The sequence below is a fragment of the Kogia breviceps genome, chromosome 3, assembly GCF_026419965.1.
Source record: "Kogia breviceps isolate mKogBre1 chromosome 3, mKogBre1 haplotype 1, whole genome shotgun sequence".
Classification (NCBI taxonomy): Eukaryota; Metazoa; Chordata; class Mammalia; order Artiodactyla; family Physeteridae; genus Kogia; species Kogia breviceps.
The window spans coordinates 14850066-14862516 of NC_081312.1; positions in this window are offsets into that span (position 1 = coordinate 14850066).

Here is a 12451-nt window from a genome sequence, read left to right on the forward strand (position 1 = left end):
ATCTTTATTGGCAATAACTAGCCCCTTCGGAGTGAAAAGTTCAAGCGCCGATCAAGAAAATTCAGAAGGAGGTTATACTCACGCTTAAGATAACATTCTTGGCGGCTTCCCTGGTGGCGCAGTGGTTGAGAGTCCGCCTGCCGATGCGGGGGACGCGGGTTCGTGCCCCGGTCCGGGAAGATCCCACGTGCCGCGGAGCGGCTGGGCCCGTGAGCCATGGCCGCTGAGCCTGCGCGTCCGGAGCCTGTGCTCCGCAACGGGAGGGGCCACAACAGTGAGAGGCCCGCGTACCGCAGGAAAAAAAAAAAAAAAAAAAAAGGATTACGTGAGATGATGCATGACAAAGAGGATTCATACAGCACGTGTCACATCTACGAGGCTCAAGAAGTGACTATTATTATTGCTATTATTATTATGTTATCAGTAGGAATCCCAGAACTACACAGTGTAGCCTCTATATCTGTGCCAGCACTGACAAATATAAGAGCCACAAACCATACATGGCCTCCGTAGAGTAGTTGAAATGTGGAATCCAAATTGAGATGTGCTCTAAGTACACTGGATTTCAAAGACTCAATATGAAAAAGAGGTTGTAAAATATCTCATTAATATCTTATAAAATATTGATTACATTTTGCAGTAATATTTGGATATATTGTATTAAATAAAATATATTATTAAAATCCCTTGCACCTTTATTTCCTTTTTTTTTTTAAGTGGCTATTACTAGAAAATTTTAAACTACACATGTGGCTCAGGTTCTATTTCTCTTGCACAGTGCAGTCCTATGAGTTGCTTTCAAAGTCAAATAGCCAAAAGTCATCAAGAGTAACAACAACAAAAAGCAAGTGACGAACAAAACCCCTAGGAATTCCAATTTTTAATTTGTATCTCTTTAAAACACAACAACAAACAAGCAAAATATACACGGCATTAATGCTTTTCATAGCACCTTTCCTCTCCCCCCAATTTTCTTGCACCCAGTGCTGTTTTAAAGCCTTTAATTTGCCACGTCCCTGCCCCCCCACTGCCACGTACACAGGAACGATCTCTCCACTTCAGCCCACAGGACATTTGTTTACTCTCCACCTGTTCCACCAGCTCTACTCCAGTGCCCTCTCTCTATGTCCTTCCACTCCTCCCCCCTCCTCTCAAGCCTCGCTTTTTCCTTTCTATTTCTCTGAATTAGCATCTCCAGGGAATTGGTCTCTGGATTTGGCAGCTGCTCCCAAGGGACAGGGTGCCGCAGGACAGACTACCATTAACTAGGGTCACAAAAGACTGATGGATAAACCATACTGTCAAAAGGTGAATTGACAACAGAGTCGTTTTTGGGGTGGAGGGAGGCGGGAGACTGTATATTCCCTCTGCAGTCCAAAGAACCCTGACCCCAGATCCATATTGTAGGTCGTGTAGTAGGATCCCTGAGAAAGTGAAATAGTGAATTTGATGAGCTCAAAACTAGAACCAAGAAGATCTTGAGAGAGATTTCATCAAAGCCAAGGAAAAGCCTGGTGGGCACTCTGGAGGCCAGGTTGCTAGAGTCTCCAGGTTTGCTGGCTCTCCCTCTCGGCTGGGGCTGGATAAACACGGACAGATTCTTGCTGTTTGGTTTTCTCTTTCTCCAGGCTCCAGGAGAAATCTTGCAGTTTCGATTATAAGGTTTCCCTCCATCCTCGACATGAGACGTTCAGTTCGGTTTCAGCTCAGTAACACGTCAGCTTTTCCATCCAAGAGAACAGCGCGGTCCCTGTGACTTGATTTCAGGGTCACGCATGTCCTTGGCCACAGTTACGAAAATTCCTATGTTGCAGTCCTAACTCCCAGCACTTCAGAATGTGACCTTGTTTGGACATAGGGTCATGGCAGATGGAATTGGTTAAGGTGAAGTCCTACTGGAGTAGGGTGGGCCCCTAATCCAATATGATGTGTGTCTTTATAAAAAGGGAAAATGTGGAGACAGACACAGAGGGAGAACACCATGTGGAGACTGGAGTTATGTTGCCATAAGCCAAGAAAGTACCAGAAGCTGGGGAGAGGCCTGGAGCACATCCTGCCCTAGAGCCTTCAGAGGGAGCATGGCCCTAGTGACACCTTGATCTTGAACTTCTAGCCTCTGAAATTGTGAGACCAATACACTTCTGTTGTTTAAGCCACTGGTGCTTTGTAGTGGCAGCCCTAGGAAACAAACACAGCCATCAACCACTTGGGCTGCCTCTTTACTGGTGGCCAATCTTGCTGCCATTGTGTGTAAACGCTTCCTAATTTTACTCTTGAAAAAAAAATAAGGCTTTGGAGATTATCTGGCTATCACGCATATGTACTAATCACATTATTAGTATTGTGAACAAAATCCTTTTAAATAAAACATTTAAATTCTTGGCTTTATTTATTATGAGACAGCTTCATAAATTTCTTTAAGGAAACCTTGCTTTATTGTGCAGTCATCTTGTTTTAAGAAGTGATATAAGAAACTGTCAATAAAAGGAATTCTTCTGTGTTTGAGAATGACATTTAAGGTATTGTGTTCCTTAAGTTACTCAAGGACCCCAGCCAAAACCCCCATGATGATAAAATCTTCTCAAAGCTCAGAGCCAAGAATCAGTTGAGTGTTTGTTTATTCCCCCCACCATGAACTTGTATACAATGAAATATACATGGTATATATTTTCCTTCACTTTTTTTCAGACAGCAAGGAAGCTTGGGTTTCACTACTGTAACTTCCCTCAGCCAAGGGTTTTTGGCACACTTTTTCTCCTTTCTCTTTTTTACATTTTCCTCTTCTCTTATGCTTCATGATGGCTTGTTTTATTGTTCCTTTAGTGTGAAAATAAACTACCTCAATTCCCTTTTGGAACCAAGCAAGATATGAATCAACAAATTGCAATTAAGATAAAAGACCCAAAGCAATGACATTTGGGGAGATGAGAAGGAGGGGTAATTATACAAGAAGCCTAGTCTTAAAACACCCAAACACAAGCAAAAACAAAAACAATAACAATCCTCAGCCACCTGACATGTACCGCAGGCATGTGGCAGGAGGTGGAGATGAATTAAAGAATGGAGGGGAATGTTCTCAGTAACCCATCAAGAGCTGCGAGCTGACACGGGAGCCTGCTGCCCTACAACTTTTCTACAATTGTTTCATGTCTCTGCTAAATGTGGAACCAAGCAGCTCTGCAACGACCCAATTTAATCATCTTATGTACTCCTTTCTGCATCTGGAATAAACAGCAAGCCTGCTCCAGGAGCTCTACAAGTAGCTAGCTTCTGTCCCCGGCATCCTGATTAACACCGTGTGCTGTGCCCATCTGGGACTGGTCTTGGGTCCCTGTGGGGAGGGGCCACCATGCCCAGTCCCTGGGGTCACAATGTTACCAGAAGCGGGGAGGCCAGGCCCAAGACAAAGGCCAGGCCAAGCAGGACTGTGTTCAGGGATCCTGGCCTGAGTCCCTCCCAAGCCCCCCACTCATCAGTGGAGGGTCTTTTAGAGCTGGCCCCCTATTTTGGAGCCCCAGCGTGACTGAGGGAGTGGGGAGGAACCTCCATCAGGAATTCTGGGGTCTGGACTGGCTGGGAGCAGCCCAGGGCCCCTGATGGAGAGTGGCTCTGTCTGATGCTTCAGCTGCTCTTGGCATCTATACACATGGGCACAATTAGGCTTCCCTCCCACAGGCTGCAGGCAGGAGCCTGGGCGGGGAGGACACGTGATCAGGACAATCCCAGGATGTCATGAAGCTGTCTGTGTCCCCTGCCCGGGCCCGCTTAGCACGCAGGCTCCAGTCCCCGCCGACAGGGCCTCAAGCAGCACAAGGCCCTTCCAGGGCTGGTCAGAAGGGCCCCAGCAGCCCTCAGCCAATGTTGGTTGGGAAATGGAGTTAAATATCCCAGCATTCTCAGCCTTCTGGTATGGGGTCATTCTAATGTGTAATGTGTGTGCTACACCCTTGTTACTCAAAGTGTGGTCCACGGCCCAGCGGCATCCACATAGCTGGCAGCCTGTGAGCCATGCAGACTCTTGGGCCCCACCCCAAAAGTCTGTATCAGAATCTGCATTTTTTTCAGGGTCCCAGGAGATCTGTGTGCTTCTTAAAGTTTGGAAAGCAACTGTCCTTTGCTGTTTCAAAGTTCTCCCTAGGGATGAAGGCCTGGTTGCCGCTAGAGTTTGCCTTCTCCATACCATACCCTTATGGTTTCCTACACTTTCATGTCTCACTCTCCCTACTCCCACTGCTTCCTGGGACCCCCTCCCAAGTAAACTATGTTGTCTCCGGATCTGCTCCTGCCGGGACCAACCTAAGGCCCATGGCCTCTTTGGAACAAAATAATGGAAGTCCTGCAAAGCCCAGTCGACCTCTTCCAAGCTGGGCAAGTGAAATGGGGAGAAAACCAGTATTTAGTTCTTAGAATGCCTGTGAGGATTAAATGAGATGGTTCTTGCGAAGAGTTTGCACAGTGGCTCACACAGACTAGCCTTTTCATAAATGTTAGCCTATATTACTCTCATGCTCCTTCTTCTGAAGCCTGCTCAGTCCCCTGTGCTCTGCGAGCCCCCAACATAGGTCATGCAGGAAGGTGACCAGAGCTTTGGACTTGAGATGGGAGAAAAGGGCTGGATCCAGCTGTACCACCAGCTAAGGAAAATGAACCTTCGTTTGCTCATCTGTGAAATGGGGATGTAAATACCAACCTCCCAGGGCTGTTGTGAAGAAATTAAATGACGTGTAGACTGCCTGGGGCCGTGAATCTGGTACGTGGTGGGTGTTTGGCAAATGCTTGTTGAAGCAAAAGCAGGAGGGACAGCGTTCTGAACAATCTGCTGGGTTACAGGAAACTCTCCCTGCCCAGGGCACAATCCCAGCATGACTCAAACCTCAGCATGGGTCTGATCCGTTGCCCACCAGTGCAGCCCCTGCATAGGTCACCCCAGTGCCACCTTGGCCTGAGCAAACAGGAAGAGTCCACAGTCAGAAAGACCTGGCTTCTTGCCACTCCAATGAGGCTCCATTCCTTGCACTGTGCCCAGCCTGGAAACAGTATTATTCCATGAGCCTGACCAGGCAGGGCCAGCAAGAATCACTAGCGTGCTGCTGTTCATTGTGAGTGGACTGGGCAGGACTCTTGGGTGGGCTTGACTGGAATGAGGGAAGTTGTGTTCTCAAGGGATCTCACCTACCCCAAACGATGGAGGAGGAATCTCCATGGAGAGAGAGGGGGGGCACAGATCTGCTGCCCTAGAAATAGCTTTCAGCATCAGTTGGGCAGATTCACCATGAGAAGCTGTTTTCTTGGAAGGGGCTGCAAAAGTAAAACAAGACCAGTCGTGTTGTAGGCTGCTTTAATTTTACAAAAGTTTATGATTTATTAACTTATTTTATCTTCACAACCACTTGTAAAACAGGCTGAGACAAAGGATCCCCTATTTGACAAGTGAGGGAAACTAAGGTCCAAAGAGGCCAACTGTCACCTCATTTGCTAGAGGAAAAAGCAGGAAGAGTCTCATGTTGTGGGTCCCAATCCTGTGAATTATCTGCTCCAGAAAATGGACAATTTAAATGGCAAGAGAAGAGCATCTGCTTTAATTTTTAAAGATATTTTCAAAGTAAGGGGGTAAGTCTTTTATATTCATTCACACAGATGACATTTCCAGTGCTTTTCATTCCTTTGTGTGAATATATATATTTCCATCTTGTCTCATTTTCCTTCTGCCCAAAGGACTTCCTTCCTTCCTTCCTTCCTTTCCTTTATTTTTTTGGCTGAGCTGCACAGCTTGTGGGATCTTAGTTTCCTGACCAGGGATTGAACCTGGGCTCCGGCAGTGAGAGTGCTGAGCCCTAACCACTGAACTGCTAGGGAATTTCCAAAGGACTTCCTTTAACATTTCTTGTAGTGCAGGTCTGCTTGGAATAAATTCTTTCAGCTTTAGTATGTCAGCTTTTGTTTCTTGAAAGACACTTCTGCTGGGTATAGAATTCTAGGTTGACAGGTGTTTTGTTTTTCCTTCACTATTTAAAAAATATATCTCCGTGGTCTCCTGACTTACATTATTTCTGGTGAGAAAACTATGGTCATCCTTATCTTTCTTCCTCTGTATGTAATGTGTACTTTTTTCCTTTGGCTGCTTTTAAGGTTTTCTCTTTACCACTGGTTCTAAACAATTCCATTTTTGTTTACATTGGTATAGTTTTCTTCATGTTCCTTGTGCTTGGGAATCACTGGGCTTCTTGGACGTATGAGTTTATACTTTTCTTCAAATTTGGAAAAATTTTAGTCACCATTTCTTCAAATATTTCTTTCCATTCCTCCCACCCTCCTTCAGAGACTTCAATTACATGCATATTACACTGCTTGAAATTGTTCCATTGATCACCGATGCTCTACTGTTTTTTTCCCATTCGTTTTTTTTTCTGTTTCATTTTGGATAATTTCTATTGCTATGTCTTCAAGTTTATCAATATCTTACTCTGCAGTGTTTCAACTGTAGTAACTCTCACCCAGTGTATTTCTTATTGCTGACATTGTATTTTTCATTTCTTGTAGTTCTATTTGGGTCTTTTTTTTCTATCTTCTGTGTCTTTCTTTGGCATGCTCATGCTTTCGTCTACCTTCCTAAACATATGAAATACAGTTTAAATGACTGTTTTAATGTCCTTGTTTACTAATTATATCATCTGTGTCATGTCTGTTTCTGTTGAATTATTTTTCACCTCATTTTGGATTATATATATTTTCCTGCTTCTTTACATGCCTAGTAATTTTTTTTTAATTGAATGCCAGATGCTATGTTGTTGGGTGCAGGATATTTTTGTCTCCTTAAATATTCTTGAACTTTGTTCTGGGATGTAGTTAAGTTACTTTAATCCTTTTGAGTCTTGCTTTTAAGCTTTGTTAGGTGAGACCAGAACATGCTTTAGACTAGGGAAATTTTTTCCCACTACTGAAACAGGCCCTCTGAGCACCTCTATCTTCACCCTGTGTGTTGTGACTTTTTTTTTCCATTCTGGCTCGTGGGAACATGCACTACTTAGCCCTGAGTGAGCCCCATGGAGTGTTTGGTCTGCTCTGTTTGTTGGTTCTTTTTCCAGCCTCAGATAGTCTCCTCACATCATACAATGATCAGCAGCCATTCAAGGAGAACCACTGCAGGTCCTCAACACTCCTTCTCTTTTTAGTTCTCTCCTCTCCATGCAGCTCTCTTCTCTCAGGTATTCTGCCTTGTGAATTCTAGAGGCTATAATAGCCTTGAATTCTCAACTCTGTCTCCCAACTCAGAAAGACCATCAGGCTCTGTTTGGGCTTCCCTCCCTGGCTGTACCTTGAAATTCATTCCCCTTATTTATTTCTCTTCTCTCAGGGATCACTTTCTGTGCTGCCTATTGCCTAACATCTGAAAAGTGTTTTTTCATATGTGTTATCCACATTTTTAGTTAAGGAAGGAGAGCAAATCCAATCCTTGTTACACTATCATAGCTGAAAGCATCAGTTCCCATAAAATTTTAATTAAAAACAATTTTTATTGTGGTAACATGTACATAACATTTATCACTTTACTTATTTTTTAAGTGTACAGTTCAGTGGCATTAAGTGCACTTCCCCTGCCTTAGTTTTAAGTGGAAAAAAAGCTTTACTTTTCTTCTAATAATTATTAAGTTGAGGTAGATATTATGATTATACCCATTTTGCAGTCAAGGAATGTGAAATTTAGAATGTAACTTGCCCATGGTCTCAGGGTAGTATGGTGATGAGCTCAGGATTTAGTCCCATGGGGCCAGGCTCTGAGCTGCATTGATGAAGCATCCCCAAATCACACAGACATCACCTGTCTGTAAGGGCTTCCACTAGAAGGGTATTTCTTGGCCTGGAGCAGACATCCCTGAAATCAACTCCCACTCCATGGCTGCAAGGGCCCATTCACACATATACCAGAGGCACACTGGGCTCGGGGACAGACCAGTGTCTGACTGGCAGAGTCTCTGTCACCTGTAAGCTGGATCCAGGGAAGGGCTCCATTCTCAAGGATATGCAGGGCAGGGGTGGAACCCTGAGACCACAATACACAATCGGCACTTGGAGTTAAATGGAAGCTTCATTTGCGTCACTGGCTTATCTTAAATCACAATGACAAATCTTCTGAAATCCCTGTTTAACTTTCTTACCAGCTCCAAATGGGCATATCAGCAGCACTTGATCCAGCACATCAGGGATTCTTGACTTCAAGGAGATGATCCCTTTACGTACATGAAAACAAGACTCTTGTCTCAGAAATACTCTTGTGGCCTCTTTGCAAAGGCTACGTACGGTTCACTTACTCCCAGTCTTTCACAAGAAAACCCAAGAAGCACATTCCTTTGTATAGTTTCAGTTTGTGTCAAATGCACTTTAAGAATCACAAGTGGGTTTTTATTAGTTATTTCTCACTAGCAAACTATGAAGTTTGGAGCATTTTATAGATGCTTCTTTTACAGACAGGAATATCAAGGCCAAGAGACATTTACTGTCTCACAGCCTCTTCCATCAAATCGGGGCAACAGAGAAGCCACCATCTCCCCCTTGCCCCTTCTCCCGTGAGTCTCTGCTTTCTTCTAAGGACGGCTATCCCTCCACTGTGTAAGGAGCCCTCTCCACCTTGGAGGGCTGGACTGTGCTAATTTGTCTTTGTTTCCCGCCTATGTCTGGGAATTGGACCTCAATATGCACTTAAATAAAAATGTCTTACCTTCATCACCATTGCTTTATCTTCAAACAGTCGCAGTTTTGTGGCATCCAAACCGTCGTTAGTGTTTTCTTACAATGGTGTGCAAGGAAATGAGTAGGTCAAATTTTACCTCTCTCTACCCAGCACAGATCTGGCATAAAACTCATCCCCAAAGAGATTACAGACAAGGAAACAACTACCCAACAGTTTTTCCAGAGATGCAGTAGCGTAAGAACTATTCATTTGGTAAAATCATAATTTTTTTTCAAAAAGATCTGGGAGTGGGCAGTTCTGGGAGATCAACTTTTCAAAAGTTTCATGGTTGTCTCTGCACTTTGGTTGCAGCTGGGGGTGAGAAGGATGAGCTGATTTCACCAGTGGGGGACTGATGCCGAAAACTTGGCCCCTGTGCACTGGTGCCGGATCAAATCTCAGAGACAGAGTTTTGGGTGAAGTAGAAAAGAATAGCTTTATTGCTTTGCTAGGCAAAGGGAGACACAGTGGGCTCCTGCCCTCGAAATCTGTGTGTCCCAACCCGGGAGGATTTGTTGAGGAGCTTTATAGCAATAGTTCAAGGGCAGAGTTGCTGATAAAAGTAAGGTATGTGCAGGGCCTGCACTCCTTAATCTGGTCTCAGGTACTCTCTCTCTCTCTCTTTTTTTTTGTTTTTGTTTTTTTTGTCTACGCTGCACAGCATGCAAGATCTTAGCTCCCCAACAAGGGATCGAACCTGTGCCCCCTGCAGTGGAAGCATGGAGTCTTAACCACTGGACGGCCTGGGAAGTCCCTCAGGTAATCTCTTGTTGAGCTTCTCTGGTTCCTTTAATCTGGACACAGGTGGTCTTCTCTGGAATGAAGAATGCTGACATCTTCCATTTGTTGGGGGTTTTAGTTCTGCAGAAGAGGTCAAAGATATTGTTATGTGTATCCCTTGAGGTAGAACCAGGATCCTGTCCCAGGGCTGCACTATTGTTTCTTTTCTTTTCTTTTTAAATAGATCTTTACTGCCGTATAATTGCTTCACAATACTGTGTTAGTTTCTATTGTACAACAAAGTGAATCACCCCTATGCATACATATATCCCCAATCCCCTCCCTCCTGAGCCTCCCTCCCACCCTCCCTATCCCACCCCTCTAGGTGGTCACAAAGCACCGAGCTGATCTCTCTGTGCTATGGGGTTGCTTCCCACTACCTGACTATTTTACATTTGGTAGTGTATAGGCATTGATGCTACTCTCACTTCACCCCAGCTTCCCCCTCTCCCTCGTGTCCTCAAGACCATTCTCTGCCTACGTCTTTATTCCTGCCCCGCCACTAGGTTCATCAGTACCACTTATTTTTTTTAGATTCCATGTATATGCATTAGCATATGGTATTTGTTTTTCTCTCTCTGACTTCACTCTGTATGACAGACTCTAGGTCCATCCACCTCACTACAAATAACTCAATTTCGTTTCTGAGTAATCTTCCATTGTATACATGTGTCACATCTTCTTTATCCATTCATCTGATGATGGACACTTAGGTTGCTTCCATCTCCTGGCTATTGTAAATAGAGCTGCAATGAACATTGTGGTATGTGATTCTTTTTGAATTATGGTTTTCTCAGGGTTCATGCCCAGAAGTGGGATTGCTGGGTCATATGGTAGTTCTATTTGTAGTTTTTTAAGGAACCTCCAAACTGTTCTCCATAGTGGTTGTATCAATTTACATTCCCACCAACAGTATAGGAGGGCTCCCTTTTCACCACAGCCTCTCCAGCATTTATTATTTGTAGATTTTTTATTAATGGCCATTCTGACCAGTGTGAGGTGATACCTCATTGCAGTTTCAATTTGCATTTCTCTAATAATTAGTGATGTTGAGCATCCTTTCATGTGTTTGTTGGCCATCTCTATGTCTTCTTTGGTGAAATGTCTATTTAGGTCTTCTGACCATTTGTTAATTGGATTGTTTGTTTTTTTGATATTGAACTCCATGAGCTGTTTGTATATTTTGGAGATTAATCCCTTGTCCATTGTTTCATTTGCAAATATTTTCTCCCATTCTGAGGGTTGTCTTTTTGTCTTGTTTATGGTTTCCTTTGCTGTGCAAAAGTTTTTAAGTTTAATTAGGTCCCATTTGTTTATTTTTGTTTTTATATTTTCATTACTCTAGGAGGTGGGTCAAAGAAGATCTTGCTGTGGTTTATGTCAAAGACTGTTTTTCCTATGTTTTCTCTAAGAGTTTTATAGTGTCTGGTCTTACATTTAGGTCTTTAATCCATTTTGAGTTTATTTTTGTGTATGGTGTTAGGGAGTGTTCTAATTTCATTCTTTTACATGTAGCTCTCCAGTTTTCCCATCCCCACTTATTGAAGAGGCTGTCTTTTCTCCATTGTATGTTCTTGCCTCCTTTGTCATAAATTAGGGGACCATATGGTGCACTATTGTTTCTTGACTGCTCCTCCCTTTTCTCTGCATCCCCTCCCTTCCCTGATTAGCAACTGCTTGAACTTGCCCTTTGGAATTCAGGGAAGGTCATGGAGGCTGGAGTCTATTCCCTACAAACAAGAAACAGGGGACACAGAAACGACTCCATGCCTAGGAGCCCCCCAGAGTCCTGTTCAAGTTCAGGATGATGGAGAATGTGAAGGGTGCTGGAGCCACCCTGCTGAGCTGCAGCTCTGTTCTGATGGCTGGGAGGAGGGGCAGCAAATATGGGGTCCTCACCTGTAGTCAAGGATGGGAACCAACCTGGGGGCAATGGCATTCCCAGCATGCTGGACACTCAAGAGTCAGGGCCAGTTTGTGGGTGTGTGGTCTTTGAGTCACATAGCGCCCATGTTCAGAAGGGCTCCAAACTTGCTTAATGCTCTAAGCATTAGAGCATGTAAAGCTCTACTACTGTTTCCATCTTGAAATTCTTAATCACTTTTTGAGCAAAGGATCTTGCACTAGGCCGTTGAAGTGGTATAGCCAGCCAGTCCTGCTTGAAGCAGGCCACTGCTTAAACCCCCTTTACAGGGCAAAATTCTTTTCAGTAACAGTCATGAAATAAAATGAATAATAACAATGGCCAGAAGAGAAATGCAGACATTGACATTTTTCTTTTATTGAACTTTGTACATATAATATATAAATAAAATTTTTTAAAGTATTACAGCACAAAAACGGAAAAATGCTCAACTGTTTATTCAACAGTTTTTATATTTACCTAACAGTTTGAACTAATAATGTTTTATGAAAATAAGTGTCCAGTAACTAATTGTTCAGTAATGTTTTATTTTCTTGACCTGTTTTTTCATTTCTAAACAATGAACAATGTACAAAGGAGAACAGATTTCAAAGATTTTAAAGATCGTATTTAAATTCAGTGAAATAGTTCAGGCACGAACTAAAATTTGCACTTTCAAAATTAAACTACTACACTGTACTTTGTTTCCTTTTAAATTTAGACACAAATGCAAATTCCAAGTGGTCACAGCAGAATGAAGTCATTCAAGTTCTGTGCTATCATTATTTATTTCAAATCATTATTTCAAACTTCTGTTCAAACCCAGCCATCTGGCTGGGGAGAGGAACTGTGCCCCAAGTACACTCGAAGGACTGCAAGCCATCATGAATTTAATCTTGAAAGGAACCTGAGTAGCTGCCCAACATGTGTCCCAAACTGCGAACAATCACATAACCAGGAGTTCTCCAAATTAACTCCCATATAGAATATAATTTATATTAAAGGAGAAGTAATAAAAATGCACTAATTTTAAGGTAACG